Genomic DNA, 14,776 nt, shown 5'->3' with positions numbered 1-14,776 from the left:
AAGATGAAAACGGCTTGATCAACTTTGAATTATGAAATTGGAAGTTTCAATCTTTTGAGCTTGTTATGGTGCAAAGGGACTGACTTACCTAATCGGCTGTGATTTTCACACAAAAATTACGAACTCCTACGTCCACAAAATTTTCCATGAAAACTTATTTCCTTTATTAGCGGGTTAAGCTACGTTTACAATTTGGCTAAGAATTTAACACCCCTAACTCGTAGCCGTCATCGAAATAAGGTTACGGAGCATTACCATAGTTTACAAATCAAATAAACAGAATCTTAAACATTTCATATCATATAATATTCAGGATAGAAACCAATCAACTCATAAATATTGTCCCTTATTCAAGCCCTCGAGGGCCAAAATACATGTTAGAAACAAATTGGGACTAATTCGGAAACTCAGGGAATTTTTTTTTAGAATACATTAAAAATTTTCAAAGATGCAGAGTTCACATGGCCATGTGGTCAAGCTGAGTGACTCACACGGTCAAGAGACACGTCCGTGTGACTCACACGGCTGAGAGACACGCCCATGTCTTAGGTCGTGTGGCCATTCAAAATAGAGACACGCGGCCGTGTCCCAGCCCGTGTCTGTGTTCGTGTAACTCTCTGACTTGGGTCAAACAGCCAAGCCACACGCCCGTGTTCCAGGCCGTGTACCCTTTTGAAATGGTCACGCATGCCCGTGTGCTAGCTGTGTGTCTTACACGGCCGAGTCACACACCCATGTGGACCTAAAATGTGTCTTTAACAATAATTTTGTCATTTCTTACATGCTTGAACATTAAACAACTCAAAAACCATTCATTTAACCGTTTCAAAACATGCCAAAACAATCATCCTAACTACCTAACTAATGTACCCTCATTGGTACCACATTTATATCATCAATTCATATCATCAAAGCATAATTCAAATCCAAATTATAAACATACCAAATTCAATCCGTTTTGCCTAGTTCATAAGCACTTAAAATCAATTTAAATTCATATGCACATATCTAAATTTGGTTCAATTTACCATGCCATAATATGGCTTCAAACGCAAACACATGTTTATATGTATATTCTAAACCAACCTTACACTTATAACCTCATTTACAATCCATCCACAAAATAACTATCATTTAGACATCCTAGGTACATGCTGATACAAAAGATAAACAACACAACATTTAAGTTCAGGATCGTTGTTGGATGCTGAATTGACAATCAAAAGTTAAGTACCTAACCTGCGCACGAAAAACAAAACCGTACGTTAAGTAAAACTCAGTGGTATTTTTATAATCTGAATATTTAAAGACAAGATAATATAATATGCACAATTGAATGTGAAGCACATATTAATATCTAATATCATGATTATCATATGCTATCATATTTCATTTGTTGAATAATGTCCCAATTCACACAATTGTTATATCAATAATTATTCACATATCAAACCATATTTATTTGTACAATGACATTAGCCATTCAATTCTTAATTCATGAATTCATCATTTCATATCATACTCAATTTTCATCACTTGCTATACAATAGCTTTTCACAATTTGATCCACATATCATTTAAACAATAGCATTAGCCATTTCACATCCACTTCATGAGTACATAACTCATGTATCTCATTTTGTTGTTTCAAATCACTATCCCAATTTCAATTCACATACAATATCAATTATAATACCGTTTTATTTAATTACTCCTATTAACACGATTCGGACTCGGATGGATACATGAATCCAACCAACACACCAGTTTGGCACCTAGTGCATCATTGGATAAGTCCGAAGTAATATGCGACCAGCGCTAGATACATTAACACCTAGTGTCTCAACGGTTAAATAGAAGTAAATTGACACCCAGTGCCTCATCGACTTAAAGTCGAAGAAATCCCTGAACTCTTCCTATCTTATGGCATGCCATCTATATCTGACTCAGCCCGATATAGTTAAAAGAGTTACATTTTACTTTCGAAATATAACCAATATCCAATATCAAATTTTCATATAATCACATTATCACATATATACATATGAATTCAATTCAATTCATATAAATTCAATAATTTCATCACATACTGAATCAATCCATTTCAATTTTAACAGACAATAGTTCTCACCTCCAATACTTACCATATACAAGAAATCAAAATGCAATAATTTTACAACTTAGTTCGGATTATAGAAATACAAACCAGGAATTTCGAGCTATTCGACGTCGACTTTTATCTTTTCCATTTTTAGTCGAGGATTCCGGTACGATGTTAGTTACGGAATTAAACAATTAAAATTTCATCAATACAACACAATTCAATTTCATATTGAATATTTCAATTTTTTACTCTACCGAGACTAATTTTTATTCTTCACATTTAATTCTAAACTTTCATACAAATCCCACTTTAAACTAAATTTAACTACCTATTTTCACTTAAATCCCTAAATTTTGAATTTTTCACAATTTAGTCCCTATTACTCAAAATTTACAATTTATTTTACAATTTAATCATTTTTCATTTTAGCTTAAAATCTATCAATTTAATTCTAATACTAAAATTATTTAACAATAACAACCTTTAAAAACTCAATTAATGCTAAAATTTTGACATGGATCGAGTAATACATAACACCTAGATTCCGAAACATAAAAATTACAAGAACAAAGACTAAATTAACTAACCAATTAAACTTTAAAACCTAAAAATCCCTAAGCCGTGCTTTGAACCTTCTTTCTCCCTTTCTTCTTTCTCTTTCTCTTTTTTTCTTTCTGTTTCATATGGCTTTCTTTCTTTTAATACTTTTTTTGTTTTATTATAATTATATAATATATTATAATACTTAATAATTAAGTAAACATATTATAATATATATTTTAACTTTAATATTATAATATATGTAAAATAAATTATTAATACAGTCACTTAAATGTATAATTCCTTCTTTAGTCCCTTTAATTATTCGTTAATCTATAATTCAACTTTCACCCTATATGTAATTTAGTCCTTATACCTAATTACTTTTAATTCAAACAAATTCACCTAACCGAAACCTAAGTAATTACACAACAAGATTTGTAAATATTTATTAAAAATATCTACAAGTCCGATTTATGAGAATGAAATCCCGAGAATGCACTTTATTTTTTAATTTGGTCTTTTTTAATTAATTAACTATCAAAACGTTAAAATTTCTTAACGAAACTTTAATACCACTTTAATGACACTCTGTAAATATTTATAAAAATATTTACGGCTCAGTTTATAAAAACAAGTCTCGATATCTCATTTTCTAAAACCACTTGAACTTAATAAATCACTATATAACATAAATTATCAAATAAAAAACCTTTTTAAAAATCACATTTGACTCGTAAATATTAAGTAATAATGTTTACGAACTTATTTGTCCGATTTGGTGACCCCAAAACTACTATTTTCGACACCACTGAAAAACGAATTGTTACAAAAAACTTAACAAACTTCAACTAAGATTTATTAGTTATTAATTTTAAATATTGTGATAAGATAAAAGCAAATTTAAATACAAGAGGGTTATATAATTTTGAAACAAACATATTATAAAATAAAACACAATACAAAAATTACAAATATATTATTTTAAATTTAATTATAAAATATTATATTAATATTAATATAAAATATATTTTGAATATTTTGTTAACATTTTGAACAATGAAATAAGCTTTTGGGCCAAAGTTTTTGGAACTAAGTGGCGGCTTGACTTAAGCTCAAATTCAGATTTTTTAATATGAATTTATTATCTATTTTATTTTTAAAATTTAATTTAATTTAATTTTTTACTAAATTTAGATATTTAGCATATTTGAGTATTTTGTTGGACAAAACACAAGTTAGTGGATATATAATTAATTATAAATAAACACATGAAATAAAATATAAATAGAATGGTTTATAATTAATTTATCAAATACGAAAATAAAATAAACCATAATAAAAAGTTGAAATAAAGAAGAATTGGGATTTTACGAAATGTTGAGGCCTGTGAAACATCGTTTCCTTAAGGTAGATTCGGTCGCTCCTACAGTACTTGGAGTAACATTAGTCAAATGTCTCCCAAGATACAATAACAGCAGTGATCAAAGTAGTAACACATTTACCACAATCAACAAACAAACAATGTATTTTTCTATCACTGAAATGTTTGAAAGCACAAAAGAGGAAAAGGAAGAGTTTTGAGAGCAATAGAGTTTCGGCAAGAGAAATTATTAGAAAGTATGAGTGTGTAAAAAGCCTTATCAAATCAATAAGATAAGTTTCCATGTATAAGCAAATTTTGTCTGTTGAGGAAAATAAATTCATGTTAGGCTAAAAATAATCGTAGGCTCAACCAATCCAAACATTTTACGTCACTCTTGTCGAGCAGGTGCACCCCAACCCCATTGGATTTGGACCTACACCCACCTATGCGCAAGGCAAAATTAAAAGTTTAGTCATTCAATTACCTTTCAAAAGAGCTCACATATATAGACACATCTCACATTTGATATTTAACCAATGTGGGATTTAAGCTTTTACTTTTTCCTTAACAATATTTCCAAGTAGCTTATTTTGAACATCAATTTTTCATTCATCATTCAACCATTTTAAGCATATGATATACCGTTATAAAGGTCTCATGGAGTAGAATATGAAACCATAATTTTATGATTCAACTCTCCACCTTTACCTATTGAAAATATGCCTCAAAGTTCTCATAAAAGTAAATTTTCCAACATATTTTGTAAATAATTATTTATTTCATCAACCTGAATGAAGGATAATAAAAAACAAAATATATATTCAATCCATTCAACTTATTTCTAAAATGAAAGGAATACGAAAAATAAAAGTTTTTATTTGAACTAATCGCACATAGAGATATTGATAAAATACGAGAGCTAATGGTATTTCATTACTAAATTAATTGAGCAACAACTCGCAAACCACCTAAAAAGAATGTTTATTATTTGATTCAGATCTTGATATAAGATGTCCAATAGGAATAATACTTGAAATGACAATTCATAAAAAAAATACTAATATTAAGATCGGCTAAAATAAGGTAAGAACTAATTGAACTTATTGAAAAATTTAGTAAAAATGATATGACTACTATAGTCAGTCCAATACTAAATAAATAAATATTGCCCATATTTAAATAATAATATTGAGCTTTAATACTAATAATATCTTAATATGAATCCAAGTTATATTTGGATATAAAAAATTTTAAAAATTTAAGTGCATAACAACTTGGGGTTTAAATATTAAAATAAGTTATTGGCTATAAAGTAAAGTAGATTAGATTAATATATTAGGAGATGCTTTAAGGACTACTGGCCTACCGATATGTGGTTGGCTAGTTATAAGAAATGAGATAGTTGTGAATTTAAATGACTTATGTATAGAGTGTTTTGGCACAGATGAGTGCCTAAGCCCAAAAAAAAGTGGAATTAGTCTGTATTGGCTTAAAAATACTTATAGGCATTGGGATGATCTTGTTCTTGAAGGGCAAGAACTTAACCGCTATGTTTGGGCGATGGTGCTCTACATTATTGGGTCTATTGTACTCCCTTCTACTGCTCATGTGGTGTCTCCATTTTTTTCACATTTTTTAGGAATGTTGATGAAATTGGAAGGTATGCATGGGGTGCAGCCATCTAGCAACTCCGCATAGGAGCCTAGAGGACCACAAAAAATATGAACAAAGTCTATATGGCAATTTTCATTTTGTTACGGTAAGGATATAAGTTATATTTATAGTTTCATTTGTTTAGTTGTAGTTCTCTTTGTTGTAGGAGTTTATATTGGAGCATATATCGTAGATTGCATCTCGATTGCTTCATCCTGCCATTGAAAAATATCTTTAATAGTCATAGCTGAAGATTTGCAAAATCGTCCAAATGAATTCCCTTTGCTAGTTGGATGGCATGAAAGGCTGATTATACCATCCAAAATAAAAAAAATTCAGAAAATTTTTTGAAGTTGCTAAGTATTTCAAAAAGTTAAAGCCAGCTAGAGTAAGTGAAGTCATTTTCTTCTTCCTAATGATTTATTTTTTAACTCTTTCAAATGACTTTCTTATTTTTTTAGTCTTTCATATTTCAATATTTCAAACAGGTTGAATGGACCCCATATGCTAGGCTACCGGAAAATTTCTTGCCTTCTCCATATGATGGTCAAGTTGCCCTGAAACGTGCTTTGACATCTCTTATATCTCAAAAAAAGGTAATTATTTATGATCCTACTGTCCCGGAGCAAAAGCAACTACATGCATATGATCCTCTTAAATCCAAGGTTCATATCTATTCTGTACATGACAGACATGATAAATATGATAAAAACAAACATAGGGGAGGACATAAGAAAGGTCGGAGCTTGGTACATTAATATTTCATTTCAATCTGGAATGACAGTTGGTAGTGTTTGTATACTGCAGGTAATCCCCCACGGTCCCTCTTGTTTTTTCTTGTTTGTTGCTTCCTTTGTATTCTAAATTGTTTGGAATGTCATGTTGGTATTTTTTTTATTGACAAGGGCAAAGGATGCAAACAATGAGAGACATAGGGACTCTCATTACAACTTGCTCTCTCTTGGTATTGTTCGTTAGATATTTTCCAAACCAAATTCACTATCTAATATTACTTATTAGATATAAGTTATTTAAATTTGTGTAGAGAACTTAGAGCAGCAAGATCACCAATTGGGACATGATAACCCCATCGGGTAGCAACAATAGCAGATGGATTATGAGGATCTATTAGGGCATGATGATCCCATAGAGCAGGAGCAGCTGATTATTAGCTTCCAAAGCCAGTTGGGACATGATGACCCCGTAGAGTAGGAGTAGTTGATTGCTAGCTCTTAGAGTAATCTACGGTTGTGCCCCAAATATGGACAGATAGCCAATAAATGTACTTCGAGTATTAAGAAACCTAAGTGGCAGATTGGTCTCCATAAAAAAGTAGATTTGGAAAATGTTCTGCCCACTTGCGTAAAAAGACCATTGAAAATTCCACCCTTTCTTTCTCAATCCAAATTCAAAATGGACAATATTATTACTAGGCTTTATCTTGAAAGAGTGGAGGTAACTAATTGAAACATTTTTGTTGTTGTTTTAAGAGTGTACCTGATAAGTTAATAAATGTTAGAAAATATGGGTGACTTTGTTGTGTTTATGGCAACAGCAAGGGCGATAATAGGATGAGTTAGGTATGCACTACACCTGTGCCCATGTAATTTTTTATTCTCGTTTGCATGTCCTATTTACTACGGGGTATCATTTTTATTTTAGATCATAACATTTATTTCATGCAATTTACTACTAATCGAAACACTCTGTTATCTCATCTTATGGATAAGTACAAGATTCTTCTCTATTTTATGAGTTCTAGTTGTTGGAGACATGTCTTCTAGACAAGAAGCAAGTGTACAGGTGCTCTGGCTTGTTTCGGTAGCAATATTACCATTTGATTAACTTAATATTTTGAATTTTCTTTATTTTTGTTCTAACCCTCCTATTTGCTTTCATCGTATTTTATTTGGCAACACACGGGAAGAGTAGTTATGTATCTTGAAAAATTCTTAAGCCATTTCAGAGAACAGAAACAATCAAATTGTTTCCTTCGATTAGACAAAACAATTCTCTTTCAACTTCTTTTTTTTTTTAAAGAAAAAGAAAAAGAAAAAAGAAACAAGAAAACTATGCATTATCAGCCAATGACATTACTTTGTGTAAATAAACAAAGATAAAGCTTTGAATATTTTTAGGAATAAATATAATTAACCTTTAAAATAAATAAAAAAAGTCACATGATGTGATTTATTGACACTATAAAACGTTATACTGAAATAATATATCAATTACAAAAGTCGTAACCAAATCACATCACCAATTAGTTGGCAAATATAAAATCTTAATAGTCCTTGGAAATAAAGATTTATTTATTAAAAAGTGACGTAATCTGACTTACCGCCATTGAAACTTTTAGTCAAATATAAACCGTACTTAAATTAGTCCAAAACTAGAATTCGGGCTTTTGGTTTGAAACGCTTAAAATGCCCAATCTGTTGAAATGGATCAGCTCACTGATTGGGTAAGGCTCTGTTTCAACATTTGGACCATATTTTATGTAAATTAATTAAATAGTTTTAATTACTTAATTTTAAAAATATTAATTTAGACATTAATGTTTAAATTTGTTTCTATTTTGGTCACTTGTCCTTAAAGTGATAACGGAAAGCCTTTTTCTAACTAGTATAATAACATTTTTAGTCATCAATACTTATATATCCTATCAATTTAATCTTATTTCTACATAATTTGATAAATTTAACCTTTTATATTTAAAAATTTTATCAATTTGATCCTCAAACTTCCTAATCAAAGCTTTCAGCTTTTAGAAACTTCTATAAATTTATAAAACCCAAAAAAGAAAAAAAACTTCTCTCAACTAATGAGTCGTTTTTCAATCCATTTCCTATACCAATGAGTTTATCTTGAAATTTTCTTTTCTTTTCTTTTCTTTTCATTAGCTTTCTTCTAAATATAATATTTTATAACCGTTTGATTAATAAAATTTTGGCTAAAGAAAATGAGAAAACCTTTAAAAATACTTTAGAGTTACTTTTGTTGTTAACAATATGATATTTCCTTTAAGGTATGTAAAAATAGTCCTCAACGTTGGAAATTAAATCTAAAGTTTAAAACTATGGCTTTGAAAAACCCAATTGTTCAATCAATAATTATGTAAGAAAAATTTATGAACATTTGATTTTTATAAAAAATAAATGTGAAAAATAATTGAATTTCCTTTTGTCACATTGATAATGTTTGTTTTTTTAATTTTATAAACTGATTAAGATGTTATTATTTGCTCTATTTATTTTTAATTTTTAAATCCATAAGCAATATGTACACTAATAATCTAATTTAGTCTCAAATCATTTACCAAATTAATTAAAAACTAAAATTATGTTAGTTATAGTGAAAATTTATTTTTACAAATATTAAATTATTTATATAATTTCATTATATATTATATTTGCTAACATTTTTATTTTCTATTTTTAATGGTGTTTAGTTAATTTCTAACACGAACTTCTTAAAATAAAAATATAAAGGATTATGTATTGAATCGATAATTTCAACCATAAATAAAACAATTAATAGACGTAAAATCCCTATTTTTAAAATCTGAGAGCTTTGATTAGAAAGTTAGTAGATGAAGTTGATGGAATTTGTAAATGAGAAGGGCTAAATTTATTGGGTTTTTAGAATTAGGATAAAAATGATCATATATGTAAGTAGTGAGGACTAAACGTGTTACTAGATCAGTTAAGAAAAGGCTTTCCGTTATCAAGTTAATGTCAAACGTTGATATCTAAATTGAAAATTTTTAGAGTTGAGTGGCGAAAACAGGTACAAAACACATAAAACTCAATAACATATGAATAGAATATTTATTCTATTTCTATTTTTTTTTTGTTTATAATTATAATAAATGTATTATATATTTATAAATATTTTAATATAATTCAGACAATGTAAAAATGGAAAGATTGAAAGGTTTTAAGGATGATGGAATTAACCATACTGTCCTCTTGAAATCCAACCTAGTTTAACCATGCAACTAGCTTAACGCATAATTTGAATGATCACATACTTAAAACTTTAAAATCACATGTTATTTGCAACAAAATGTAATAATAAAAATAAAAAATAAAAAGAATGCAGCGCACATGGCTCTCTGCCAGACAAGACTTCATCTTCATTTCATATTTCTCAAAAACAGATAAATGTGAGTTTCTTTTTGAATTTCCCAAGTTCGAGGCAATAAATAAATTAAAATTAATCTTCCAATTTTTTTTCCCAAAAACAATTAGTATGCAGCTTTTTGAAAATTAAAAACAATTAATAATTTCACTTACTATTACATTTTGACTTACTCATACAAGTGGAAGATTTTTTAACTTGTTCTTCAAGAAATAACACAACTTTATTTCAAATATACTATTTCTTTAAAAATATTCAAGGTTTTGATTACACTTTTATAATAAAATGTAACCTTTTCCAGAAATAAATGAAAATAAAAATAAAAAGTTTAGAATTAGATGAGATGTGAAATTAACATTTATTATTCATATTCTTATTAGTTTGTGTTTTTGTGCAATGTATGAATCAGATATGTATATTAATTTTAATATTTTTTATAAAATAGTTTTCAATGTAATTTTACAAATATTTAATATCAATTTATTATAACTTAAATAATATTATTAATAATTTTTATAAGTTATAATTTTTATATATTATTAAGTTATTTTACTTTAATGTTAAAATAGTTAATAATTCAATTTTTTATAATTTTAATTTTTTTCTCAGCGTTGATCATTGATCCAATTAACCTTTATTATATTTGAAAAATATAAGTTTAATTTGATTAATATTATTAATTTGTGTCTTTTAATTAATATTTTAACCTAAACAATTTTGATATTAAGTTATTTTAAAATTATAATCTTAAAATTTAATTTAATTAAGTAAAATTTAAAATAAAAATATAATTTATTTAAAATCATTTTATATTTAATCAATAAAAATTAAAGAAAATAAATTTAAACAAAAGATATGAAATAACTTGAAAATAAATTGAAAATCAACGAGTAAAAAGTAATTCATCAAAAAATAAAACAAACACTTTAAAAGTTGTAATGTGAATCTGAATATTTATTTTCTTATTTAGTTATAATATTATAATTTTAATCTTAATTTTATAAAGAACATTCATGGGGAAATGACCCCCATTTTTCTTCTTTTTGTGTTGTTTCATCATTGTGTTTTTCCTCCTTACATTAGTAAATGCTATCTTATGCTTAAAGAAAAAGATTGTTACTTTGACTGTCAACATGGAAAGAAAAGGTTAATAGACTTAAATGAGCAATGTTCAATGATCCAAATCATTATAAATGTTCATAGGATTTACACAATCATGTAATTAGGGGACCATTCCTTTTTAGATGTTGGACTCTTGTTGGGAATATTTAGGATTATTATTTCTCTTTTCTTATCCATTTTTAGTTTTTCTTTAATTCACTATACCAATTACCAACTTGAATGGGATCTTTTCAAGGTTGTTGGTTTTATTTTTACTTTTTGGATTTCTTTAATTTTAAAATTTTAAAAAGTCAAATATTTCCATTAAGATATATCAAAATATTCAAATATGAACATAAATAATTATTTGTGTTGGGGAGAAGTCACTTATACCTAGAATTGAGTAAGAAGAAAAAAATTAAGAATTGACTTAAATCGAGGTGGTTGGATGATTTGTAGAAAAATTATGGTTACTCAAAATCATATGCAGTTCTATTTTTATTTAATTTAAAATTAATTTTGTTTTTATGATATAAAAATAACTATTTTATATATAGTGAAAATAATTTAAAAGTACTTGAAAAGTTATTATTTTTAAAAATATTTGTGAAATTTTTTAAAATATTATATTGTTAACTCATATTCAAAAGTTATAAAATAAAGTTTATTTTGATAAAATAAGTCTAAAAATTAAAATAAAAAATAATATAGAAAAATCAAGAATTGAAGGTAGTCTAACTAAATTATGATAGATAATTAAAAATCTAAAAAAAATTGATTGAACTAATTGTGATCACCCATACTTACTCTATTTTGTATAGTTTTGTATGGGTCTAATTGTTATATTTCATATTTTATTTATATAGATCATAAATGATAAATTTGATGGAAATTAAAATTTTATAGCTATTTGTTTTATGTAAAAAACTTTCAACTATTCAATAAATATTAATATATATACACTATTTTATACTGATATGATAAATATATTGGATTGATTCGAAAATTTATATGTACGAAAAATACAATTATATCAATAAATTCAATGGTTAAATTATTAAAATATTAATCGTACAAAAATATATAAAAATGTAAAACAATTCCTTTTTATATATTTTACACCCTTTCATATGATTAATATTTTAATGATCTTACATTCATATTTATAATAATAAAGTAATGAAAAATTATTTCACACGTTTCTAATAGAAAATAGACTCAATTAAGTTTTTGAAAGAAACACCTGGCGATATTTAAATTGAAATTAAAATTTAATTTTTTATACTAACAGAAATGTTACCCTAAAGAAATAGTATGAATATATATATATATATATATATATACATTTATATTTTGTGTAAATAATTTTTATGTATTTAGTATATTGGTAGCAGTAAAAGACATAGAATGTTAAAACAAATATTCTATATTCATTTTATATATTTAATTTTATTTTTCAATATCTTAGAATCACACGTGACTTTTATAACTATAATTCTGAATTTCAGAAACTCCACGAAACATTATACTAAATAATTATTTTTAAATTAATATAATATATTTATATTATATAAAATTATCTGATTGAATTTGTCTCATTGGACATCAATTCAATAGAAAATTGACTAAAATTCTTTTTTTTTCACAAAGTAATAAATATTAATTTAAGTGTATTCCTATCATTTTATATTTTAAATAAAATCTATAAAAATATCAAATAGTGAAATTTGAACACAAACCATTATGATAAAAATTAATTAAACTCCCATTTATTTTTAACATTAATTTTTTTATAAATATATCTATAACATAATTATTTTATTCACAATGTGAATATATTATAATCTAATATTAAATAATTTAAAAATATTCAGTTTTTGAGTTAGTATTGGCAAATGAAGCAAGGTAACTTTTGAATTGGTAGTTCAAAAGTTAGTTGAAAAGGCAAAGCAAATATTATATTATATTATTGAATACTAAGAAAATAAAAAAACAACTCCCAAGGCTGTTGTCATTTAGTAACATAAAAATGCAGATGAAAGAATGGAATAGGAACAATCTTTCTACATGCTTCTTATGTACATAAAACCATGAGGAAAAGTTAAAAATCCATGGGGGTAATAATAATAATAAAACCCAGCAATGCCTTGATCAAGTGTAAAAATGGTGAAGAAATGGAAAGGAAATACAAAGTAGAAAAATAACAAAGAGAAGAAAGTAAACTGGTAAATAAAACCATGAAAAAGAAAAAGCTGCAAATGAAAGGGAATTTGCTTTCCTTGTATAAAATGCTCATTTTGTCTAATAGTAAATTTATTCAAGATTGTATTATTTGTTTGAATGATTTGGATAATATTTTAATATATTTTTAATTTGAATATATGAATTAGATAAAACTAAAAAAGAAGAAGCAATCCCTTGGATGGAACTATTTATTACAGTATTTATATGGAGCTAAAAAATAATTTATCAATTATATGTATTAATATTTTTATTTAAAATTTCAATGATAAAATTAATTGTGATTTGAGAGGAGTGTTGGAAGCAACAAGTATGGGAATCCTTGTGTCAGTTCAGCTGCTTCTTTTTGGAGACATTTCCTTTGTTTGTTTCTCTCTGTTCTTCTTTTATTTGTTTCCCAACTGCACTCATTATATTTTTATTATTTAAAGATAATATTATATATTCATCTATTAACTGTTATCTATCTATAATTTGGAAATAAAGGTTTTTTCTAATCCATTATCTTCATTAAATTCAAAATTGTAATTAACTAAAAAATTTCACTGGTTAACATTTATTAGGAGAAGGAATCAAATAAGATTAAATTGTAATTGAATTAATATTTATTATTTAAAAATGCATGAAAATTATTATTATTTATTTGCAATTCAATTCCCAACGAAATATTTTATTCACAAAACTGTAAAAAATTTTAAAAATTCTATTAAATAGTAAATGATATTTTTAAACAATAAATATTAACTCTATTAAACTTTGGTCGATTTGATTCTTCTTTATATAATATATGGACTAAATTGATATATTTAATAATAAAGAAATTAATCCAATCCAATCCCTAGTTACATTCACCAACATATATATTTACAATGCAACCATCACATATAAAACATATTCCACTTTATTTTGCAGGATCCATCAATTTCCTATTAATGTTAGGTGTTTTAAATCAAGGGTCAAGTTAAAAAAAAATTCTTTTAGGGGTAATAATTGTTCTAGGTGTCATAATTGAATTAAAAGTTTGGGTGAGATTTATCATTGCATTAATTTATAACATTAAAATTTTTATGGAGGCTAAATTTAAAATTTACTATTATTAGGGCTCAAGGTTTTGCATTTCTTTTCGATTTGCTAGAACTCTATTTACCATACTTTGGAGACACAAAGTATGTTGTATAACATGTTGTTTATTTGCTATTTACGTCAAAGCTTAAACATTTTTTCCTAGTTTTTATGTAAGAGAAAGATAGAATAATTGTGGAGATATTAGAGTTTTTAAATCATGATATTTTCTATTTCCTTTTGTGTTTATCATTTGAATTTGATGAAGAGATAATTTAGGTTTTTATTTGGAAATAAATTATTATCAAATTGTGGAAGACTATTTAAAGATTTACTAGAGTAAGTTTTGGCTCTCCATAGCTATGCTACAGGCCTCTGTAAAGGAAGAATTGTTTCCTCCGTATGTATGGAATTGAACTAATACTTTGTGAGCATTGTTTTGTCTATTTTGAGACTTCCTTTATGTCTTTTGTAATAATTTATTGTATACATTTTTTAGTATGTATTACTAGCCTTCTATAAGAAGTTTTGGGTTGAGAGTGAGGCATACAAATTGTATGATTTTC

The 14,776-nt window shown here is 26.3% G+C and overlaps 1 long non-coding RNA gene across 1 annotated transcript; it reads left to right on the top strand.

Annotated features, from left to right (window-relative positions):
* Positions 1-5,375: 5,375 nt before the first annotated feature.
* Positions 5,376-7,134, top strand: LOC128293343 (uncharacterized). Its single transcript, XR_008283526.1, has 2 exons — positions 5,376-5,769; positions 6,152-7,134. It is a non-coding gene; the product is annotated as an uncharacterized LOC128293343 (long non-coding RNA).
* Positions 7,135-14,776: the final 7,642 nt, after the last annotated feature.

Source organism: Gossypium arboreum, chromosome 5, assembly GCF_025698485.1.
Source record: "Gossypium arboreum isolate Shixiya-1 chromosome 5, ASM2569848v2, whole genome shotgun sequence".
Taxonomy (NCBI): Eukaryota; Viridiplantae; Streptophyta; class Magnoliopsida; order Malvales; family Malvaceae; genus Gossypium; species Gossypium arboreum.
The sequence above is the reverse complement of the archived record's forward strand: the minus strand, read 5'-3'. Positions and strand labels throughout refer to the sequence as shown.